Source organism: Pseudopipra pipra, chromosome 4 (assembly GCF_036250125.1).
Source record: "Pseudopipra pipra isolate bDixPip1 chromosome 4, bDixPip1.hap1, whole genome shotgun sequence".
Taxonomy (NCBI): Eukaryota; Metazoa; Chordata; class Aves; order Passeriformes; family Pipridae; genus Pseudopipra; species Pseudopipra pipra.
The window spans coordinates 62,979,892-63,005,415 of NC_087552.1; the positions used below are offsets into that span (position 1 = coordinate 62,979,892).

The following is a 25,524-nucleotide window of genomic DNA, read 5'->3' on the forward strand; positions in this document are numbered from 1 at the left end:
CTGTTTTCCTTTCAACTTGAGGGTGCTGGCGCCACGCAGCCCCAAGGATAGAGAGTAGCCAAAGCAAAGTTTCCTAATAACTCCCCTCTCCCCCGCCACCCCTCCCCAGCCACGCCGGTACCCCCCTCCCCTCCATGCATATCTCCACATGCACTCCTAGAGAGCCTCGGCAGACAGACGAGAGAAAGCAGAGGGGCCCCGAGCACATCCACGTCCCTCAGCGGACTCACAGCCGAGGCAGACTCTGCCGTGGGAAAGCGATAGCGCCTTGGTGCGACACTTCCCACGGAGCGTAGGAAATAAAGCTCACAGTAGCCAGAGCGCGGAGAGGGAGAAAACGCGCAGAAACGCACAGAAAATAAAAGAGAAGCCGTTCTTCTACTCTTACTCCCACGAAGGACGGGAACGGCTCCGTTACCCGTATACGCGGGCAGCCCCCGGGCGCGTCTGCTTGGCACAGCCCGTGCGGGCTCGGGAGCCCCGACAGGGAACGCCGCGGAATCGCGCCCAGCTCCGGCTGTGACAGAGGGGTAGAGGGGCACGCAGCGCGGGCTGAGCGGCTAACAAGCCAGGAAAAACTCTTCTTCAGTTTTAGCTACAGAGAAGGTGGCTACCGGGAAAACCCGCTGCGCAAATCTGGTTAAATCGTGGATTTGTCGCCTGCTCTGAATTTCTGGTGTTTTCGGCGTTTCTTTCTGAATTCGCTCTTTCACTCGAAACACGAATCGGTGCCCGGTTGAATGCTTTATCGAATGTTTTCCGTAGTGCTCAAGTGAATTGGGAGCTTAAAAGCATGGTTTCCAAAGTTAGGGCAGTCTAAATTCAGCAAGTCAGTTAGGCACAGCAGCAGCAGCAGCCTCCTGCTGCTCAGGATTGTGCCGAGAACACAACCTTCAGAAATCAGAGGCAAAACAGGGAAGCTGACTAACCTACCCATTGTAAAGGCCAAGAGAAGGGGAGGGGGTGAGCCTGCTTCTCAGTGGTGCTAGTACGCTTAAGTCCAGGCTCATCATCTTGTGTGAGTCTCCTGAATCAGACCTTCTTCCTAAAAATCTGGGAAGTGAAAGGTCTGTTGAATAAACTGACTAAACACCTGGACACCTTCACAAGGAAACGGGATGCTTGGCACTTACTCCTCAGTAGTGTCTGATTTTAAGAAAACAGCTGAATTCAGGTATTCTGTATGCAAAGTGAAAATACCAATCACCAGCTTATTAGGGCTTCAGAGGTAATTGCTCTTCATCTCTTCTAATGATACACTTGATTTTATATTAGACACAGAGGTGGCAAGAGAGAGCAAGAAAGAGCAGCTGCATAAGTAGCCTCGAGACCAGGACATGCCTCAGAACCGTGGGGCCATCTAAATTAAATCCAGCAGAGTGGTGACTGGTGAGTACATCTCTCACTACTTGGCATATAATTTACTGTACCCGATGAGCTCCTAGATGCAATGAGGTGGTTCTGTCCCTCTCTAGTTCGCCATAAAAGCAGGCTGATATGACTTAGGCACTGAACTACAAGGAAGTCTGTGGCAGTCTTCTTCCTGCCTATCATGGTGCTGGGCCCCACTATATATATATATATATATATATATATATTACAATATATATATATTCTAACTCAGGAAGTATGTGGATTCTTGAAATTTCCTTTCATTAGCTTTTAACTCACTCCACACCTTATGTGAAGCACAGTGGTGTCTGTCTCTGGCCTGAGCAATCTGTTCCACAGCAGGAAGCCTAAAAAATGAGGCATTGCGATAATGGGCATTGCAACACACAGCTCCTTGGGGCTGGCCCGAGGCCCCTTCTGCAACACGGACCCATTGTCTGTCCAGCTCTGTGGCAGGAGAAGCTGGAGGCAGAACCAGAAGCAACAGCTCTGACTCATTTAACTACGAGTTGTAAATTGTAACATGCTGCACAGAGAGATGTGGTAGTGATTTGCTTACAGCAGTAAACCGATTGACATTAACTCCACTCCATTGTGCTTCTTCATCTCAGAGATCTTTTATCCCTCCAGGCTGGCTCCGGTTCCCACCCTGCAGTGATTAAAGGGAAACCAAGAGAGGCAGCTACCTGGACGCAGTCTCCCTCGTGCGACCAGGAATGTGCAATAAATCCTCCGTGCAAAGCTGTCCTTTTCATCTGGGGAAGTGGTGCAGCTGAGGATCCCACTGCACATGGAGCCGAACTCCTCCCAGGAGGTGAGTGCCTGCAGCCGGCTCGCCCGTGTGCTGCTGCCCGGTGTGGTATGGAGTCCCCTCGACCAACAACCAATTCTCATGACGGTGTGAACAACACTTAGTACTGTAGTATTTCTTCTTGCTTAGCCCGGTGGAAGAGAAGCAAACCTCTTGCATATGATCATACAACGATCAAAGCTACCCAGTTAAATTGTACAGCCCTTGCTAGTGAGCTGTGAGACAAATCTTGTGAGGGAGTTTTGTAGGAGCAATGTTTAAAATCTGAGGTTTATTCTGTGATCCGCTCTCATCAAAGCTGGCAGACAACAGGGTAGTGGGGTCATGGTGAGCAGCGTTGGGCAGGACTGAGGGCCAGGCAGCCAGGCACGAAAAGATGCAGCCCAAGCTAAATATTCATTTCAGCTTAACTGAGCAATGCTTTTGTTGTGTTTTGTATGGGGCACACAGCAACAGGCGGAGTGGGATGTGCACTTGATGTATATTGGAAAAATAGGTACCATGTAACGACAAACACAGTCAAGACCCTCTGACCAGCACTGTTGCTGCCCAATGTAGGGTAGAAAGAGAAAGAGCACTCTGGGGAGACAATATATAAAGATTTTGCTATGATTCAGGCTCTTTTTGCATGCCAGAGAGAAAGGAAGTGACAGCATGAGGGAAAGAGGTCTGGTAGCAAAAGATGACAAAAATATGTTAACTGCAAATGCTGTGGGGAAGCTCTCAGGAATGGAGGAAAAGAGAATTATTTCCAAAAGACAAGCTGGAGGGAAGGAGCAACTTTCTTTTGATACAGTGTTTTGTGTTCTTTAGCATTATTATGCAAATATCAGCTAACACAAATACTGAAGTAAGGATGGGATGCTTTAAAACTCAAGAGGTGATTGACTTACACTGTAAATGCATTTAGATGTAAGCCAATGGGCCTGTTCCCATTTACATCAGCAAAGGACTGGAGGCTCCAAGACTTGCCCTCACATTATGGCAAGTTTGTGTGCATTAGTCCTGGGGAGCATCTGCTCCTCACACTGTACTCACTAAAAGCCATAAATGCTTTTCAAAACCTAGTAATGAGCTTTGGTCTTACTGTGAAAGCTGTGTCCGTGGTATACCACAAGAAGAGACAGTGGGATGTCATAGATGTTGTCAATCTGACCAGAGATTTTTCTTTCTGTGACATTGTCAATCCTCTCTTTAGGTAGGAGACTACATAAACAATGCACACTAAATTCTATTTATAAAACAAAATACAGGGCTATGAAATATAATACATACGGTGTGGGACTGGAATAGACACAGAGAGAAACAGGATTCAGTGGTTTTCAAAACAATTTAGTACTTTAAGCATTAATTACCTTGAATTAAGATGGTAGGCAACTACCTGGCTATGGAGACTGTAGGTTACAGAACAGAGATGTTCCCTGTTGCCACTTGTCAGGAAACCTGAATTTGAGTACCCTGCCAGATGCCCAACATCTGAGAGCCTTAGTGCCAGAAAACAGCGCGATGTCTCCACAACAGACATTATATCAGATAACAACAATATCAATATAAATAGTAATCCAAATGTGAACTTTCTTTAGTGATTAGCACAGCTAAAAAACTTCAGCCACATTCTTTTTATAGATGGCTTAAATATTAACTGCGTATACAAAATCTACATTGAGAAAGCTTAGCCATGAGTTTTTCACTCAGAATTTTAATTTAGAGATTACTCAAAGGAGGTCTGGGAGTCAAAAGATTCTTCAGGAGTAATTTCTTAAAAATGACATGACTTTAACTGCATTTCTCTCAGCTATGATACCTGAATTAGGATGAACTTAACAGCCTTATTAACTTAGAATTCAAAGGTAGATCTTTACACAGCTCTCTCTTTAATTCAAGAAGCTCCATGCAGGCACGTCAAATTTCCCTCTAAATAATTGCATATTTCAAGTACATAGTCAAAATAAATCCATGTCAAAAAACCTGGAAAGCAAATAGAAAGTTGTATAGGGCATATAATAAAATGAGAAAGCTGAGATGGACATATAATCCTAAATTATTCTTACTCTCTAAAACACCAGGCTGAATTTCTCCAAATGTGATTTTTTTTCCCCTTCCTAAAAGATGGCTTTAATACTAGCCAAGTTTGAAGTCTGTAATGACATTTATTTCTGAGCTATGTATGCATGAGAATTTCACTTTGCATAGTTGGAGACTGTGATCTTTTTCGAGCTTGCATAACGTTTAACATGACTGAATCAATTTTCAAAACAAAGAAACACGAAAGCATTGAAAAATGTCCTGAACAAGAATGGGCATTTCCATTCCATAAGGAATTTGTTTGGAAAAAATTATAGAGTTGTTGGAATTAGAATCTAAGTTTATCTTAAGTTTGCTGGAAAAGAAAGTTATATTATATGAGACAATTAAACATTGGCTTCAGTCTGGTCCAAAGCCCAATAAAGTCAGTGGCGTCTTTCCACAGGCTAACTAACAGGCTTTGGGGCTAACTCATAAACTGCAGAGCTCTGCAGAAGGTAATAGTTCTACATTGCTTATGTGAAAGTTAAATATAGCCCAATGTTTGTAAGTGTGTGTATGTATTATGATTAATTTAAACCCCTGGTTAAGGTTGGGTTACAGTTTCCATTTAATTCATATGCATGTGTTTGTATTTGTATGCAAGTACATGTAAAGGCAGACATCTGTGAACGTGTAAGCGCACACATAGCTAATGCCATAGAGATGATTGAATCAAGTATATACACATGATGGTAAATATCAGCCTTTACTACAGTAGATATCACCATCGCCATACATATACTTTGACAGATCTGAACATATACTTTCAAACCCAGCAGCATCTGTTTACATTGAACTGCAATAAAAACTGAAGGAGGCATCAGTTAGTATTAGAATTTTATCTTTTCAATGTCCAGAAACAGTTTTTGTGCCTTTGATGTAGGCTGTCAAGCACTACTGGAAAATTGCATCTCTCTAATTAACTGTGCTCTGAGCAAAGGAAAGGATATGACTGCCTGGCAGCATTTGTCAGTGGGGACCCTACAGGGACTTGCTTTTTGGGTACTGATAAGCAAAGTTAGCTCACATTCAAAAAACCAGCAATGCGGTCTGTTTGCAAGGGGGAAAAAACCCAGAAGGGGCACTGTTTGGGATGATCCGCTGTAAAGCAGTACAGCTCATTTCTATTGCAGTTAAGATTAACCCTTATCTCTATTGCTTGTCCCCTCAGATGAATCTTCCTGCATCCTGCATGAGTGTTTAGCCTGGATATAAACCCAGTGGCAGTAGCACCACTGCTTACACAAGTATGCACATGTTCAGGCCTGTAATGAGTACCTGATTAACCCGTGAAGTGGCTGTATCGTGCCTGAAGATGTGGCTTCACATTTTGAGGCTTTTAGAGGTGGTACTACGTTATCTGCTCCTCAGTATCCCCATTCCTCATTTCTTCCCTCAGGTGAGAGGGAGTCCTCTTGGCTATGTGTCGCAAAACGTTTTATGGCATTTTTAAACCTGGATCAGTTGCCTGATGAGATTTAGAGTTACAACCTTTGCTGATGGCTGCAATGGCAAAATGGAAGTTGCAAGGGAAAAGCATTTAGAAAGCCTTAGCACACTGAACTCTGTCAGGTGACAGTGCCACTAAGGAAAGAGCGACACTTGCCCCTTCATGAAACTCTGTGTTGATATGAATAGGATCTTTTATTTTAAATTCCAATTGCTAGTGAGAAAGAAAGGATTACTAAGGCTTGTTCATGTTCTTTTCCTTCTGTGTAATCAGAAAGGAAGCATTTGTATACTTTACATATTACATATATGAACAAAAGACTCATTCATCAGCTGTGTGAATCCCAAGTGGGCACCAGGAAGAGAGGCTGGCAAAATAATTGCACTTTTTATAGTATTCCTACCATAGTGTAGTAGCTTCCAGAGTGGAAGTACTTCCAGGAGATGTGCAGAGTGTAGGACAGCCAAGCACAGCCAGAGGGGAGAGTGAACTCAGAGAAATAAGCATGGAAAAAAAATGCAAATCAAAAATAGGTAGTTAGCATGCAGTGGAATTGAAGTGAATATCTAGTGTGCAAACAAAGCAAACACATCTTCAGTGTTGAGGTTGCCAAAGTGCAACTGGAGGGCAGGGAGGTGAAGAGGTAGAAACACATCCCTAAAGATGCATTTTACAGTGAACAGCAGCAAGAATACTGCAAAAGACACTGGGTGCACTGTGTTGTGCCTGGCAGCAGCATTTATTTCATAGGGGCAAAAAAAGTACAGGAACATAAACATTTGCAAACCATCTATTTTACTGGCAATTTATAAGAAGAACTTGCGAAGTGTTTAATGTTTCCACAGCCAGGCCCAGGGGGACTGAGGTATTCAGGCACATTTTAATAAGGATGACAGGCCGAAACCAGAATATCCAATCTCTCCCAGTTGCAGGGTTTCAGCATTGAGGGAGAGCCAATGGCCATTTGGATTCTGCTTGTCCTGGAGCACAGGTAAACTCTACATCTAGCTCTGACATCTAGAACCAGTTGGTGCTCCTGTATTGGACTGCACAACTTCCTAAAGGCATGACACCACCTCCTAACAGCCAAAAACTAAGCAGCTACATGACTCTCTCCCAAAGAAGCTCAGCTCAAAGTGAGGGTGTGGAGGCACTCTACACTTAGTTGCTGAGGTTTGCTGAATTCCACATCAGACAGGTCAGTCAGCGTCACTCTCTTAAAAAAATACAGCTGGAACAGAACACAGCAGCATAGCTCAGAGCAAGCAGCGTTCCCCTCCATGAAGAGTTCACAGCCCACATACCCACCTCTGAGGGTAGCATGCTCTTCCCAAGCTGAAGCATTACCTCCCTTCACCCAGTGGGAGCCATGTCCCTCTGCAGCACACAGTGTACAGACAAGGGGATCACAGAGACAACAGGCAACAGAGGAACCTGCTTTGTTTTAATGTTCTAGCTCGTGGTTACCTAATAGAAAATGCATAGGTAATTTCTGTAGTACGGGTCCCAAGTGTGGCAGAAGGTTTTTTTGACTTTAATCTTCAGAGATGCCTACTTCTCACTTACAGATCTCTCTGAGCATCTAAGAAGCATCTGCTTTGGGTGCTCTAAAACATCTTGAGAGACCAAAACAAGTGCTCTTTAGATGGCACAGTAGCTGCATTCAGTGTCCAAAGATGGTAGTTGAGTGCAACCCCCTTTTTTTTGTTTGTATATCCTGTGGATACTTACTTACATATACTTCTTACATTCAAGAAACACCTCAATTAGAGAGAAACTCAGACATGAAGAGAGTTACACTATATTAATTTCATTTCTCCATCGCATTCTACCTATTCATTTATTATCCATCAATTATGGGTAGGTCCTGAGCATCTTTGAACCCTTATTTGTGTTCATGTGCTTATTATAGAATATATAGTTGTTAGAACATTCAATAACATGTAATTGCTTTTTACTATGTATTCATTTGCCTTTTCTTCTAGATGGGAATTTGTATATGTGTTATATTTGGCTCTAGTACTGCAAATAGTTGTGCCCACAAATAACTTTACCCACACTAAGAGTTCCATGGATCACAGCTTCTCTCTCACCCACTGAATTATATGAAGTTACTCATGCAGTTAAATTACTCATAAGCATATGCTTTTTCTGGATCAGGGCTTCTCCATGTAAGATTGATCTGTATAACTAATTTAAGACACCTATACATTTTTTTTAAATAAAGGAAGTAAATTCTTGGAAAGTGATAATAAATCTTTAGAGCTTCACTTATTAGTCCAATAAAATGCACCCTGGTTTATTAATTAATAACTGTTTTTTAAATTTGATACTCTAAAAAAATAACACAGATATACTACTAAACAATTTTATAGTAATGTATTTAATATTTAATAATTTCATACAGTAAAGCAACTGATAGGGTTTTTTAAACACCATAACAAGGTAAGAACATTTTCTTAAATGCTGTGTCAGGAAAAGCTGCCATTTTATACTGCCTGTTAGCCAACACACAAGTACCTCAGACTGTGATACTAAAACCTTTGCCAACTAGGCATGGTAGTGCCTACCCACAACCCTGCTAGGTGTCCTCAAACGTAGAGGGCCTTAGAACATAGAACCATCAAGGTCTTAGATCTGAAGATCCACTAGGCTTAAAGTGCTGGTTTAAAATAATTTTCTATTTTCTTTTTCACTAGAAACTTCTGTAACTCTCATTGCATGGGATACTAGTTCAAGCACCTGCAAGAACCTGCGACTGACACATGATTTGTTTTCTGGAAGGGAACAGCTCACCCTCTCAAAAGATACCTCAGATTATTTTGTTTGTACTTCTACATCATCTTCCTTTCAGGCATGAAATTACAAGCCAAACATTTCTACACATTTCTAGCTATCAGAAGGAGTAACCTGGAAAGATCCAAGCTGTGAAGCTTTTCCCTGCTGTCGGTCAAATAGTTTAGCACCCTCACAGAGGCAGATGGATGTTTTACCGTGAATCACAGCCCACTTCCAGGAAGACAGTTCTGGGTAATGTACCCATTCTTAACCCAAGAGTTCACTCATGTCCCTCCTCTCCTGATCCTTGTCCTGACCCATGCCTTGTCTTGCTCCTCTCCACTGTCTCTCCCTCATCTTGAGCATTGCACTTGCCTGGGTGGATGTGCTGGATTGGTTTGGTTTGGTTTAGCTTGGTTTGGTTTGGTTCTCCTTGGGATATTTTACTGTCATAAGTTGCCATAGGCACTGTGTCTACGTGTGTGTCCCTGTCTGCAACCCAGCTCTGGTGAGGTTTCCAGAGGAGATTGGCCATAGCACTTCTGCCAAATCCTCTCTGCCCAAGGCTCCTGGGCGCTTCTCTGCCTGTCTGGCCAGTTTTACCATGTCCCTGTGCTGTGTCGTGGGCACTAACCAAGGCTGCAGCCTTGATCAGAATGCACCTCCTGTCCCTGGTTTGTTGCCTATTTTCTGTCCAGTTCTTCTTCTCAGCCTTGCTCTTCTGCTGTCTGAATGCATCCACATTGCATCTGTCAGTGGGTGCATGGCCTGTGGTCATGCTGCAGTGGCATGGCTGCTGCAGGTCCAGGCATGGCTGTCTGTCTCCTCCATCTACCTCTCCTCACCTAGGGACCACTCAGTTTTACAGCATCTCTTGCTGTGCCAGACCAGACCTCCCTTAGCCATTTCAGCCCCAGCAATGCCTGCTACCACCTCATCTCCCCTTCCATTCCTGAATCCTTAAAAGTACACTTCTGTCCCCAGAACAGACATCCCCAGGACTAGTTTGTTTTTGCTCAGCTACAAAACTGGTTCTCCTTTGCCACCAGCTCACTTGTGTCTCCAGTGTCGCACACTCTCTAACATCTGACACGGATTTCACTGGGGTCTTTTGTGAACGAAGTGGGCCTAGAAGCCCAGCAGGAAAATCAGATGGAAACAAATGTTCACAGCTTTCTAGAAATTGGTGTCAGCTCCCTGATACAGAGAGTTTTACAGCTCTATAAATCAGGCTGAAAATGTAACCAGAAGCCCTGTTAGCTTTCTGTTTCTTTTAGCACATCCGTTTCTTGTAAAATTCCGATTAGAGGGACTGGTCTCTGTAGAAATCATTCACTCCAAACCCAACAGGGCTATAAATCAAAGCACTACAAATCACCACAATTTGCAGATTTTGGGTTTCATCATTTTATTGCTTTTGGAGAAGTTATGTAAATGTTTTTGGAGAGTATTGACCTCTGCATCCTCTGTTATATCTGCAATGAAGGAAGAAAATAAAAGCATTTTCTGAAAACCAAGTATCTCAGTCATACAGCTGCCACCAACCTATTTCTCTTAGGGATCAGGTCAAGAGTGTTTTCTCATATGAAGAATCTCACCAAAATCAACGAGATTATTTCCATAACTTGGAGCTAGAGGAATAATAATTTTCTTCCAAAAGAAGCAAAAAGAGAGATGAATTTTACAAGGGTCTCTGTATAAAAAAAAAATGCGATTCAGTGATGACTGTGTGAATAACACCATTTTTGATACCCTAGCCTGGGTTTGGCTGTACAATATGATGATTATCTGCTCCAGCAGACAAAGATTTCATCACCTCCTAGTATGAGTTACAAAACTGTTCCCAACAAATTTTGCCCTCCCAGTGACAGTAAATCCAATCTAGGCTTGCAGACTCCAGATAACCCTGAGCTGAGTCACACCGGTCTGTTGGGCAGTGCATCAGACCCCACAGTGACCACAGCTGCGATTTGGTAAGTGACGTGAAAGGGGAATTGCTGGAGGAGTGTTTTCAGAACAGGCTTAGTAACCAGTCAGGTTCTGTGCAGCAATTTGAGGGACTCTTCAAAGCGGAAAGTTTCATTTTTACTTACCTACTTCCCAAAGTCCAGAGGCTTCAGCAGACATGTAACTTCTTAACGTAACATGTTCTTCTTCACCACCCAGTTCACCTCATTAGCAGAAAAGTGTTGGGAGCTTCTACAGATCCCAAAGATCAGCATTAAAAAAAAAATACAAAGAAAAATATCTTTGGGTGCAGACTGAAAGCACTATTTCCTTTAGATTCAGTATTACAGCAATAATATGTTGTTTATCAGGAATAAATTTAATTTCTATGGGGATCAGATGCCCACTGCACAAGGTGTTATACAACACAGAAGAAAAAAATTATTCTTTCCCATGTAGGCTCATAAGTCTCTGCATTGCCCTTACTGAAAAAACTGTAAGTTTAGATTTTTCATTATTATATACAGATAACTATACTGTGAGAAGAAGGTTTTCAAAGGCATCTGAATCTCTTGACCCTCAGAGGGCTTCTTAACACTTATTTTCCTGTGTTGCCTTTGAAAAGGATGGCAGGCACCTGAGTGGCATGATCACATTTTTCAAAAGTTCCTTTAAGTATTGGAAAATACTCATAGAAATGGGACATATATTTCAAAGTCACTGGGTTTGACACACTAAACTTTTTAATTCAGCCTAGTGCTTAAACAGATCCATCATTTTTATTACATACTCTATAAAGCCAATTAAAGTAATTAAATGGAAATTGGAGAGTATTTTAAAGGCTGGTTTAAGATTCCTCTTTGAGTTCTGGAGCTTAGTGTTACAGTAGGACACCATCTGCTGTTCAAGCTGGGTGTGACTCCACTGCCTCAACAGCAGCATGCCATATCCCAGCTATAAAAACGTGTCCTGTATTATCTTAGTAATGCTTTTACTAACTAAATTCCCTGTCAGATTTGTGAGTCTGTCTTGTATTTTCTTTAGGACAACTTCTTGAATTGGTCTTTTTTGCTCTTATGTGATGGGAATACATAAAATTAGTATTTCTTCATGAAACTGATGTTTTCCTTTTTCAGTAAAAATGTTATGCAGGTACTCAGGGTGTTGAGAAATAAATGCTGTAAATGCAAATAAATAATAGTACTTCAAATCTTGACTTTGTAAATAAATTGTGTGGACATTACTGGTTAGCCTGCTGTAAGACTAGCATGGCAAGCCAGCTGGGTGCAAGCTATTTATCTGTGACTATTCATTGAAGGTGCTCTTCCATCCCTGTTCACCTCTCAGTGGAGCATCTGAGGCCTTGCTGGTGTAGCTGCTAATTCATGTTAATTTTAATGGAGATTTCCCCACTGTGGCCACCTTACAGCTGGAAACTGAGCTGAGACCATCTGCCTATTTTGCAGAGGTCACTGAACTTAATGTCAGGTGATAAAGACTTCAGGTTACTGTCAACATGGAGCACTTCTGAGATGACGGCACTATGGGGAATTCTGTGTTCCTCTGCAGGTCTCCTGCTTGTAGTAAATTAGTCTCAGGCTTTGAAGGTGGATTGTCAGGCCAAATTATACGTATCAACAACCTATAAAAATTGTTTCATTGCTTACATAATTATGTCTGCATTTCTTCTTTACACTTCCTTCTAGAAAGAGAAAAATTTTCTTTAAAATTATTTCTATTTTCCTTTGTTTCAGAATTGTTTTTCTGCTCACGTTGCTCAAAATGCCAACACTACCATAGAGGAAAAACCTTGGATTGGTGTATTGTATCACAAATACAATGTAGTAGAGATACCAGTGCAACTGGAAGTTGCAGTTTGAGTCAGTACAGAAAAGCTATGGCCAGAAATTAAAACAAGGTATGCAGGAAAAGGTTGGGTATAGACTAGGGGCCTCAACAGTGTCTGTAGGAGATCATATTCCTTAAATTCCTCTCCTAGGCCTACGTAATTAGAGCTTTGGGTTAGCCAAAGTGACAAAGTTAGGAATAAAATAGCCTTTAATTCCTCAATTAAGGCAATGGGCAATTAGTGAATGATTTTCCTGCTGCTCTCTGGAGGGTCCTATATTTCTGTACTGCCTATATAGGAAACCTCACTTTGATGATTCAGTTAGAGGGGATGAATTTAGGTCTCAGTGTGCAGTGAGACATAGACACATCTGAGACTCTGAGAAGCTATAACAAATTAGTAATTCACCTCTTTTGACAATCATCTAGACATTTGTTATCGATAAAACACCCCTATGGGACGAAAGGCTTGGCCAATGTGCTGATCACCTCTTCCATCTTCATGCCTGGCTTCAGCAAGAGTGGCGTATACAAAACAGGTCATGGAGCAATATTTTATCAGAACTAAGCATTGCCATCCCCAGTCCCTTTAGCTGTTAGTCTGAAGTTACAGATCATAGTCCACTATTTCACTGATAACAAATAGAGAAATTCTATAAAGTAGGTTAGGGTCAATTCCGTAGCACAGAGTTCAATAAAATATTGAACCAATAAAACCAATGGGTCTTTGTAGCCAAGTATGAGTAGATGGCTTCCCCCTGATGGGTTATTCTGTTATATCTGTGTTACGTTAACAGACTTGGATGCAATGGACCAATGCACAAGGTTTCTGTGTAAGTAGTTTGCCATCTGCCTGCCGTTCCCAGTATCAAGGAGAGGAGGCTTCTGGAAACTGTCCTGGAGGCCTCAGGCATGTCAAACATTACTCAGCGAGGAAGCAAAAAAGTGCTTCTCTGTCTGCTAAAATAAATTATGAGCTTAAATTGCCCAGATTAGGTGGGATATTGGGAAAAAATGTCTAATGGTAAAGACTGAAGAAAGACAGAAACAAATTACTAAGGAAACTGTGCACTGCCCATAACTAGAAATTCCTTAAGGACAGGGAAGCAAGCATCTGTCATAGGCTGAGTTGAATTTGACCCTGCACTTGAAAGGGGAAGAGGAAGGTGAATTAAATAACATTTTAAGCTTCTTTTCATTTTTGGTTATTCTGTGGTTCTCTTCCTCTATGGCAGCATTGTTTGAGATGAGTGGAAGGAGATAGAGGACATAGTGCAGAGGCTGCCCCTTGCTCCTGCCTTTCCATGAGCCTCTCTTCTCTGGGTCTCCTTGCCTCTCCAGCCATGAGAGCTCCAGAGGGAGCATCAAACTTAGGGCTTGTCATCACGAGAAAGCTTCACCGGTTATTCCTGTCTCATGGCTCCAGTGTAGTTGTATCATTACAGTGCTGTCTGGGGATATGCTTTCTCTGTGATAAGAGTCAGTTTCTTTTGGCTTTAAAAACACTTAGTTTCCAAAGCGACATCAGGGCGCAGTATCGGTCTGAACAGAGCCAGGGCTTTGCACGGCACGAAGAACCACTATGAGATTTGGCTCCTGTCACGTCATGTGGCTGTTGGCATTTTGCAGCTATTTGCCTTTTCACTCTTGGGTCAATGGCAGCTTTCAGCACAGGGCCCTGCTTTCACCCCTCAGTTCTCACAGCATAAAATGACAAGGGCAATCCTGGAAGAAAGATCCTTCTGCAATACAATGAAGGAATACAGTAATACATGACATCAGATAAGGGTATAGGTTTGAGTTGCTTCCTAAGTCCCGCTGTGTTGCTTTCCCTGGCAGCAAGCCCTTATGCCAGCTCATCATTGTTCTCCCTTTGCACACTGGATAGACCATTGCAGGGCTATCCCAGAGCTTGGCCAAAAGCCCCTCAGACACTTCCCAGCTCTCCTTTCCAACTCCAGGGGAGCACAAGGAATAGGCAGCACCGTCTAGGCAGGATGGCTGCTCTTGAGCCCTGCCTGACAGGTTTTTACTGAGCCCCACTCTCTGGTCCCTCTTGCTTCCATCCCCACACTTCCCTCCTCTGTTCCCCAGTCTACAGTTTATTTCGAAGATTTAACTGGAACTTCTGCAGTACCTTGCCTTCATATTAACCCTCTATGCAGGCAGGAATTTTGTCCAAGTCAGGTGGGGAATTCAAATGAATTCTGTCTTTCCAGAGCCATAGAACAAATGACTTTACTGCTGCCCATGTGAGCAGCAACCCAGTTACCTTCCTTGGTGGTAAATCCCGCAGATGAGAGATACAAATAATACAAAAAGTAGGAGTGGTTATAGAGTTCAAGTTCAGAAGTATGATTTTATTTTGGTCCTCAGCATGCACACTTGACCACACAGTGCCTGAGCACACAACGAGGGCCCCCCACCTGGACTTGTTACCATCAACAAGCACATGCAAAGCTCAGAACCCACGTACTCATTCTCCACAGCATCCAGTATAGGTTATGTGAAATATTAAAATATGTAATTTTAAATGCATGCCCTTTATTGCTTTATAACTAAGAAACCAGATCTTTTCCCACTGACTTTCCCTGCAACTTTGCCCTGTTCTCATATCCCATGTGTCTCTTAAGTGTGCAAAGGCACCAGTATTAAAGTTTATAAGATATTTATATAAATCAGATGGTTGGTGAGTATTAAATCTGATTTTTCTCAATAACCTGAGGGGGAATATTAAAATATTAAGATTGTTTGAGTTTTTAAAACACAAATGGGCTTTTGAATAGTTTAGGCCAAAGCCTTAACTCTTCCAGTCAAATGTAAACTGACTGAGGACAGAGTCCTTGAAGCTTTAATCTTGTTACTCTCATCTAGTAAGAAAAATGATAGGCTTAGTAGAAAGCTTATTCTCAAAAATCACAAAAAGACTAATATGGAAAAATGAATTTTTGTCTTCTGTTTTCATCATATGATTTTCATCTTGAGAAGGACACATATCTAGTTCTAAATAACTGATGTCATAATGTAAAAATTACCATCAAAATTGCCTCATGGCATTACCAGCTTAGGAACCATCTTTACTTTTGTATTCAACAATTTCAATATAATTGTGAGATTTTTTCCCATTTCAAGAAACCTTCTCTTCAGGCTCTTGTGACAGCACTTTCCAGGATCTCCTCCTGGTTCCATTTCTGTCTTTATCTGACTGCGTTATGAACCGACACAACACTGTGGATCAGTACAGCCATAGCCTCCTGGTTCTTTTCTTTAATACAAAAATTGTAGTTGCCTTTGGGAGGACACGTTATTGCTTCTGACTTGTGCAAGGGTGTGCAGGAGATAGCTGGATGAGAGGAAGATGTGTAGGCAAAAGGAATGTTTGCTTTAGGCTCCGATTAAGTCAATTCTTGTGACAGAGTCATTCCCGCAAACCCACAATTACTGCTAGGCTGAGTTTTCTGGAAAAAGGGATTTCTTTGCATGCTGTCTGACCATGCTATTACAGGACTGGTGGGTATAGGGTATGTAGGTAAGTAAGACAAGTGGCAAAAAGAATGTGCTTAGATTCTATACCACTATTTTTTTCATAGCTGAGAAATCAACCCCTGGCAGATATGTCTGTGCACAGAAACAGACATACTGCCGTGAGAAATGAATACTGAGATCAGAAGAATCAGAAAATGATACACTGAGAAAGGTGATGTTTTAGTTATAGTTGTATTTTTTAATCTTTGTGCTTCAGGCTTCATTTCATACTTCATTTTACAAAATGAAAACCAAACATAGTTAGAATGAAAGAGTTGAGTTCTTTGTTTTTTTGAGCTGCTACTTAAATGAGCTCCTATTATAGCTTTTAAGAACTATATTTTAGGAATGTAGTGAATCCTAACAAGTAAACAAACACACTTTAAATCAAATAATTGCAATATTATTTCTGATATTTATAATATCTTGGCATTTAAGTTTTGTGCTAGAACAGCTGCAGGACTTTTGAGGGTAATGGGTAATTCTTAGTCAAATGGCTGTAAAACTCTCAAGAAGTGATTTGTCTTCTTATACAGCAGATTTTTAAAAATAACCTCAGAGCACATGAAATAAGGCTTAAATGCCATTATGATAAAAGTCATTTAAGCTACTGATAATCATCCTATGTATATTTGCACTCCACATGTTTATATGAGAGACAGATCTAGACTTGCTTCAATTACCTTTTCAGCATATTTTTGAATACTGTTAATGCTATGAAAAATGTTATATATGCAAATTAAAAAAACCTCTGTAAGTGAAAAGAGTATGTCCATCATCATTACTGTTGGCCCTTGTCAAAAAAAAATCTTGTTAAGTAGATAAGTGACTTTTTAAAATTAGAGGTGAAAGAAGTCTATTAAATCATTTCATTCACCATGAAGAACTGGGCATGCTGCCATTGTATTTTATCTAGAAGAAAATGTTAATTCACTGGTTCATAACAGGTACCCTTTTTCAGCCTCAAATGGTAGGTTTTTTTCTGTTCAGTAATGCTGATGAGATCTCAGTGTGATTTGATCACATGGAAGGTGTTCTCAGGACACATTCTCACCTTTAATTATAATTATAGGTCTACCTAGATTACCTTTTAATCAAGATTCTGATCTTCATGGTGATGAACATGGAAGATCTTGAACAGAAATCATTTGGCTCATAGACATCTGGATACCAGGTATGGCTAAAAGCTCTTAGTGTAATTATGAAGAGCTCATTGAATTTCCCCGTTTTCCAGTGTCATTAATAACTCTTTACTGACCTTATTAATTCAAGTGCCATGGAGACCTTCGGAGACCCCTCTCCGTTAGTTACATGGAGACTCTAATTCTTTACTACATAAAAGCTGGTAAGACTTGCTTCTTTGTCCCCAAGAGGATGACTCCTACAATTTAAATATATCTGAGCACAAAGAGGATCCTTTCCTACCCAAGGAAAGCAGGAGAGTTTGTTGATTCACAATATGGAGTCCTGGAGTGCTAAAACAGGAAATGATGGAAATTGTGCTAAACAGGTAGGCTGAAGCTAATATTTTGTTTCTAAAAACATAGGAAAAAAAAGTTATTATGAAACAATGGTATCAGTACCATCCTATCGGTACCATCTTTACAGTTGTAAAGAAACATATATGGAAACATCTTCTGTGACACTTTTTGATCTGTCCAGGACTTTGAACTGATCATGATGGCTCATTCACCACCTCTTTGACAAGTGGGTTCTAATTTCAGCTGAAACTCATAGAATCATAGAATGGTTTGGGTTGGAAGATACCTTCAAGATCTAGTTCCAACACCCCTGTCATGGGCAAGGACACCTTCCACATGATCAGGTTGCTCAGGGCCTCATCCAACCTGGCCTTGAACACTTTCAGGAATGGGGCATCCACAGCTTCTGTGTTCCAGTGCCACACCAACCTTGCAATGAAGAATTTCCTATTTGTGTGTGGTAAATAACATTAGTGGATTAAGATGTCAGTTGTACACCCTGTAATGCTTTCTTCAAAAACCTTATTCCTATACTAGCAAACATTAACTCAGCTGAATTTTTTGTAGCTATATGGGCATGAACAAATATGGGGATAATGAAAGCTGTATTGATTTTTAATTAATTTTTACTGGTGCTACCAGAATCTGCAGAAAATATTTTGGAAAAATAAAGACCGAATAATTTTAATCTTTTTCAGCAATTTGAGGTGTGGTAATTTTCATTTATGTCAATGTAGCTCTTGGCTTCTCTTGATTATTATATATTCAAACTTGTCATCATTGTCAGAATAAACAAGTGACCCAATTCAGCTTGGTTTTCACCTTTCACCCATGTAAAATTTCAAAAGGAGACTCATTGTTATTGCATGTGTCGTAACCCTGTAATTATGAAGAAATTCAGTAGCAAATTACTTCCATGGCTTTTCCCTTCCATTCTCAGCAGTTGAAAGCATTCCTTAAGAGACATTAAATAGTCTCCATTTCCCTGTTCTTCTGAGGATACCATACTAATGAAAATATACACTAAATATTTTCTGAGAAAGAAAAACTGGTAAAGTCGGTGGAAGTAAATCATTGTTAACAGTTACAATTTGACATGCATTCCTTTTATTGCTCAACACCTCATTAATGTTGGAAAGGCACACACGGGGGAACATCTCACAACTTTGAAGAAGATCTTGCATGCAAAAAAAAAGTCTAATCATCTATTACAATAGTTTCTCTAGATTCCTAGAGCCAGATGGTCATAAATTGCTGTCACTGTCATGGGGAAATAGTGGGGAAAAAATAGTGGATAAAATTACAGAATATGTCAACATATGTCCTGTGAAATAAGTGGTGTGATAAAAAACTAGGAGCTTGATGCCAGTCTTTACCATATTTTATCAACCACCAAAAGAAATTAACATAAACTTAAATTTATAGGTTAAGAAATACTGTCACGGGTCATGCCTATTGTGGTATGGCTGTTTTGGCAATATATGTAGAAAAGGCTAAAACATGTAGTGGACTCCTGTGATATTTGTTGTCTAGCTGAGCCTCAAATAGCTGACTTGTGAATGCATAATCAGTATGACATTTTGGAAGGCTGCTTTTATTTGCAACATGTTTTTCTATGCCTGCCAGCTCTGAAGATGAAAGACAACCTGACAGTGTTTTAAATAATGAGTTCTCTGATCTGAAAATATATGAAACAACCTTTTTTTTCCCCACACATTTTTGGTGAATTTGTCTGAATACCATAAATTGTGTATCTAAGAAACAGGCTTCAAGCAATTCTTTTGAGCTCCTACTTTGTTAATAACAACCTATTTTTATTGACAGGGTAAAAGCAAGTTTGTCAAATGCTGGAAAGCTGGGATGACAGCTGATATCCCTGTTTTCATAAATCCACGATTTCAAGTCATTTTACAATAGGACAATCAGAATAATCTAGAATCTGACATTGTCCATGAGTTAGTTAGACCCAGAAATACTGGTCTAGAGACTCTGTATTAGGATTCTCTGTAAAAATCTGACTTAATGGCTTTGAAGCCAAAGAAAAATAACAGTAGAAGAGACAAATTGCACAAACAAGGTGTGCTGCACTTTATTGAATAGACTGTCCATTTATTTTTTTAAAAGTTAATATTACTTTGTTACCTTACACCGGAAGACTTTGCATGCCCACAGTTTTTAACAGCTCTTAACTGTCTTGGTCAGTAGACTTTTCTTTGTGCTACCTGACTTTGGCTCCTGATCTCCACCATACCTCGTGATTCAGTGATCATGGCACTACTTATAATGATGTCCAAACCATGCCTCTGACCATGACATGTTTTTGTGCCATATAGATGAGCACCTTCATTATATTGAAAAGCAGTTACATTCAATCCCTTCATGACCTGGAGCTCCCGTACTTGCTCCCAGACTGCTGCAGGGAGCACTGCTGATCTGAGATATTCCTGCATCAGTGCTTCATTAGTGAGAGAGACAGCAGTAAACCTCCACCCAGTCATTGGCCAGCCTAGGGACAGGGCTGTCAGTGGGCTGAGCTGAAATCCATGAACTCTGGAATAACGTAAAGGTTTATTTTTTCTTTGAGGGTTATACAGACTATTCAGTAGAAGGCTGAACTTTAAAGTGTATGGTTTTGAGTAGGTTATAGTGCAAGCATGGATTTAATAAGGATGGATAAGGGGCTTTAAAATTGCTTAGCTGGAATAGATGAAAGGTCTGCTTCTGTTTCCTCAACCTCTCCATATTCCCCATTCACATGAAGATCACCTCTGCTCTTGTAATGGGACTCAGTCATTTCCAGAGATTAGGTTTAGGTTGTGTAGGTTGTAGGCTGTGATTTCTTTGATGCCTGTACATAATTCAGAGCCTTAGTTAGTTGGTTTTCCTTCCACGTCAGGTGGCTTCTCTCTTCCCCATTCATTTGGTTTTGCTGAGCTCAGATGCATCAAATTCAAATTGGTCATGTGCAGCATTTTAGTATTATGAAGTTGCCTAACTTACTTAAGAAAGATGCTAGAATCCAAAAATACATATTTTGGCAGGGGTTAAACCTTAATCTCAAAAGCTACATGCCAATTCAAAGTGTATTTTGTGTGCAGATTTATCTGAGAGTGGCTTGGCACTGAAGGATTTTCCATTGGCGCTAAAAGAGCCACTGCATGCCAAGAAAGTAAATATCAAACAGAAATGTGCCAGTATTTCCTGCCAGTCTCACATTTTTGAAACTTTTTCCATCCTCCATGCCATTGATTTTTGATATGCTCCCAGGCTTCTTAGGGAAAGGCTTTTGAGTCTCACCCCAGGATGCTGAAAGTCTTCTAATTTGAATACTAAAAATGTTAAATGAAAAAGGACCCCTCCCCCCTCTGATACCCCCAAGGAAAATCCCAGAATCTTTCCCTGTGAAATGCTGGAAGACTTCAAGATGTTTTTCAACCATCCAGAATACACAACAGACAGAAGGTGACATTTCTTCCAATTTTTGCACAACCAAGTTGGTGAAGCCCCTCCGCCTCTCTTTGGGGTTTCTCATGCCATACCTTTCTGATTGTACTTCGTTATTGATTCCTGTGTCTCAGTTTCCAACAACAGCCATTTTAGTTTTTTTCTTACTCATTCCTAGCCTTGGAGCTTTTACCCTGCTCCTACCTGCCAAGTTCCACCTTTAAAACTCTGTACCTTGAAGACTCTTTCTTTCCTAAGTTGTCCCTACACCATTCACCGCTCAGTCCTGTGGCTGAACTGCATTTCTTTGTGCCTGTACTGCATTCTCAGACCAGGAGTTCTCCAGTCCTGGAAGCAGATGGCATTGATCAACCTCCCCATCACTAGATTTGTTGCAGGACACAATTCAGTCACAGTGGGATCATGTTTAACAGCATGTCATGTACTGAAGCAGCAATAATAAAAGTATCCAGATTTTACTTCTTAGCCATTTCATTGGATCAAAAGAGGAAATGTCATAACCCACAATTTACCATACTTTATAAAGCATAGACTTTTTGTTTCTGTTTCTATTTTGTTTGCTAGCCAAAATAACATTTTTCACTATTGTTTATAATGTTGCGTACAAAACTCCCATATTTCTTAGTAACCTATTTGGCTTGAACACCCAGTGTTCAAACATTTGTCAAGTAGATCCAGGATTTCCTAGATTCTGGACATGGTATAACACGCAAAAATGCACTGACAACCAAAAATACTTTTGCCTTCCTAATAAGAGTCTGTAAAAGGCACGTTGGTTGAATTTAATGCTGGTATGAAATGGGTTTGCCTCTTAAAAATTATTTGGCTGATTACAATTTTTTAAGTTCTCTGGTAACCAGTAGAGCCTCAAGAATGGGATATCATGAGTTTTTTAAAGTTGTTATGTGATGGAGGTAGTAATAATAACATCATCCCTGAAGTCCCTTCTAACCTGACATTCCTAGTGCTGCAGGAAACATAATCAGAAATATTTCTCATATGATGGAGAAAATCTTATCTAGAAGTAACTCACATGCAAACAGAGAGAGCTCCAGCTCCTGAGATGCTGGAGCTGGGCAATAGGAAATGCATTGCTTGGGAGCCCCTGTGAAACACAGAAAGGCTGAATAGAGGCTTTGAGTGTGCACATTTATCTGCACAACCATGTGCACACACATTTGAATTTATTAAGAGAAAGAAAGAGACAGGAAGGTGTTGTGGAGTAGGAGCTGAAAAGGATTTTTCAAATGAAAAAAACCCAACCAAAACAAATGAAATTATATGCATAAGCCTATGTTGATAGTAGGAAAATAGTATATGCACAAACAATACAAATCACATTGCGGGCTCATTTTGTGTATATGTTTCATAAATCAAAGACAGTATTCTACTCCTGGATCTGAACTGCATATCTCAATTGCACATTCTTTGCTGGAGTGAACTCACACTACACCAGGGCAGGGGGTTGCACCCAGGGGTGGTGGTAGGCGTGGTGGTGGCAGGGAAATGCCCTGCTACATCTGGGATAAAAATGCTGCCCAAAATCCAGGGTGTTGCAGAGTTCTTCTCAGGTCATGGTACTGCAAGGTCCCAAGCTGGGGTTGAGCACAGTCCGTGTGTTCCTGGCGCTGAAGGTGTTGCTCACGTCAGGCCTTGCTGCTTAGAGGCGTGCATGGCAAGATGCCATGGTCTGGGGCTGTTTGGGGATGCCAAAGTATATCACTGGGACTCCTAAAGGACCACAGTCATTGGCCTCTTTGAGTGACCACTTACTGCTGGAATACTTGAAGGCTCTGTGCTCAGCAAAGTCTGTGAAAATAAGGTAATAAATAAAATAAAATGAAACAAAATAAAATAAACCCCAGCCCACTACTTTTACAAGCTGCTGGAGTGAGAAATGTTGGAAGTCTTTCCACTACAACAGTCATACCTTTCTAGCCTGTGCCCCTGGAAGAGGGTAAATTGAAAGACTGAAAGACTCCTTTTACCCTTGTGTTCCTTGTTGACTTCTATTTAAAATTTCACCCCAAATATTATCCAAATACAAATTAGTGCTAGTGAATTATTTTTTTCCTTGACTGTCTCTGCTAGGGATCTCCATCAACAGAAATCAGCATCATAAAGGTAATCTGGTTCAAATACTTACTCTAAAAAGTCAAAACTGCTGTAAGCTATGTTTTATATAGTGATTGCTTAGCCTTTCCCTGAACTGAAGCAAGAAGTGAAAGGCCAGGTCTCAGTGATGAATCTAGTTTTTTTAAAAGCTATGTAGTATGGATTAACAGCATGGAAAAAAAAATCCACCAACCATAAAAGAAAAGAAAAGAAAAAGAAAAAAAAGAAAAATCCTTGACATAGAATAGACACAGAGTGGTGTCAGTGCATCTTACCTGTGTGAGGAAGCTCTGGAGCTGTGCTGTCAGGGAGCTCTTTTTTTTCTCCTGTGACCTGCTGTGTTTCTGCTGTGGGTTTTAGAACATAGATGAGCAAAAAGATGACAGCTAATCTGAGCTGTATCAGATCAGGGTTTGTAGCAACCTATCCACACAGAAAGTTAACACTGCTGACTGTGTCCATGAAAAAGCCCTTGTGCAAGTTTCTTTTCTAAAGGTGGGTCAGAGGAGAAAATATGTGAGGAAACAGGCAGCTTAATCCACCTATAAACAATGTGTTCTCTCTCTTCTAGTGGCTACAAAAAACTGATCAGGTGCAGATCAAGCTTCTCCTCAATAGGAAACTATGGTAAAGGAAAGAAGAAATTTATTTTTAAAAAATAAGGGATATTTTATGTAAAAATTGCAGGAAAACAATTATGCTGGTTTATTTTCTGTTGGAATAATTCACTTGTTGCTACCCAGACTGTTAGTATAATTGGGTACACTGCAAATTTGGAAGGTCTCCGCCACCAACCTCTGTTCTGTAACTCATTAGTTTCAAGTTGCTGCCACAACATGTAAGTCATTAAAAATAGAGATCTTCCTAATTTTAGTGGAAACAAAGTACTCATGCTTATGAATTGTAAAAGTTTTGAAGCCTTTATTCAATGGACTGGGATAAAGAGAAGTCATGATACAAGGGATGGGGACAGAAAACAAAACCCTGTCTTGTCGTGTTGATGGACATGGTTTCTGTGTGAGGGCCAGTATTTTGGTCTCAGCCAGTGTTTTGGTACCACAAACAGCGAATTGAGGCTTTGATGCTCAAACAGCCTCAAACAATCATTTACCATAGTGCTCTTGGGTGTAAATGGTTTCCACATCAGAATGGTTTCTGTGATTCAAACAGCTATAGGTAGCCCCTGCCATGGTTCAAGGTTTATATAAGAGTCAGATGGGTTCGTCCTTTATTTCCAGTCAAATGTTGAGGGGCAGTATCTGTCTGGGGCACTAGATTGTGTATTAGGATGGACCTATGAATAGTGTCATGGAAAGGGATTTTATTTGCGCAGATGTGGAGGAAAGGATATAGTGCATGGCTGGAGCTGAGAAACATGTCTCCTCCATGGTTTCTTTGAACATGGGACCCCTGGCAGCTCTGCTGGTCCCACTCTTCTAAATCCATCAGCCTGTATCAATTACTGCTTGTTAGCAGATTTTGCTCTACTCTGTTCAAGGGGGAAATTGGGAGGACAGTGCACTGCATGGATAGAACCCTAAACCAAGGTACCTCAGGGAGAAGGCACTGGGATAAGTGCCTGGGATAAGTGCACTGGGATAAGTCTGATTATAGACTCCTACAAGAGAGACTGCCCTGGTTAAATGCAGCTTTTCTCTTGGGTCTTGTAAATCTAGAAATGCTGTTTCTGTTAATAAATATTAAAGTCAGACACCTTCCTCCAGCACTGACTTGCTGGGAAAATTGTAGTTTGACCTAGAAGGAAAGATCTTTTGTCAAAAACTGAAAAAAAAAAATGAGAGGGAAGCTGGCAGAATGGAGCTGCTACCTAGCAAAAAAACAGCCATTAACTGTCAGAGTCTGGGGCCATGGGCGGCTGTCCTCTGCTAACACTTTCTAGCTATGTCCTTTCTGTGGAATTCAAAGGGGTAATTTTAATGATTCCTTAACAGTTTCTAGTTAAGTATGAGCTAAGGCACTTTTCTTGCTCTCCTACTCATTATGTCATTGTGCAAGGCTGATGAACTTGGGTGTTTGACTCTATTAATTGTCACTGTGAACTCTCACCTCTCTGTCCTTGGTGAGTTAGTTTCCAAATCTCAGACCAGGAGGGAAAATGAGGCTCACACAGCAAGGCTTATATGAGCATGTCAGGAAGAAGGAGCCTGTGTCTGCTGCTTGTTTTTCCTGCAGTAGCCTTTTGGAGAGAGAACTATGAGAACTCCTGGGCATCTGAAATGCTGCTCAGCAACAGAACATCAAAAGGAGTTATCAGCACCATAGAAGAAGCACAAATCCACTCACAAATCCAGTTCAACACAAAGTCTAGCAACCATGGAACAAATTTATCCTGCTAGATTTGCCCTATAATGCCCACAGCTACCTCTGTGCATGATTTCTTCCACTCTGTTATGGTGGTGTTAAGAAACAGCTGGAAAGATGGCAATATGTCAATCTGACTGGTTTTGCTCCAGAATTTTCATGAGGAAGTAGGGAAAGATTCAGGTCTCTACTAATTTGCTTGTATATGTAAAAAAAAAAAGAAACTATCTGGCACTTTGTTCACATTATGCACAAAAATAAGTCACAAAACTTAAAATAACTTCAGAGTATGTGAGACGTTTTATTGTGGAAAAGACAGCACC

At 40.8% G+C, this 25,524-nt stretch overlaps 1 long non-coding RNA gene across 1 annotated transcript; it reads right to left on the reverse strand.

Moving 5' to 3' along the window:
* Positions 1 to 18,383: 18,383 nt before the first annotated feature.
* LOC135413481 (uncharacterized) lies at positions 18,384 to 25,000 on the reverse strand. The gene is made up of 2 exons (XR_010430252.1): positions 23,155 to 25,000; positions 18,384 to 22,573 (listed from the first exon to the last, which is right to left on the reverse strand). It is a non-coding gene; the product is annotated as an uncharacterized LOC135413481 (long non-coding RNA).
* Positions 25,001 to 25,524: the final 524 nt, after the last annotated feature.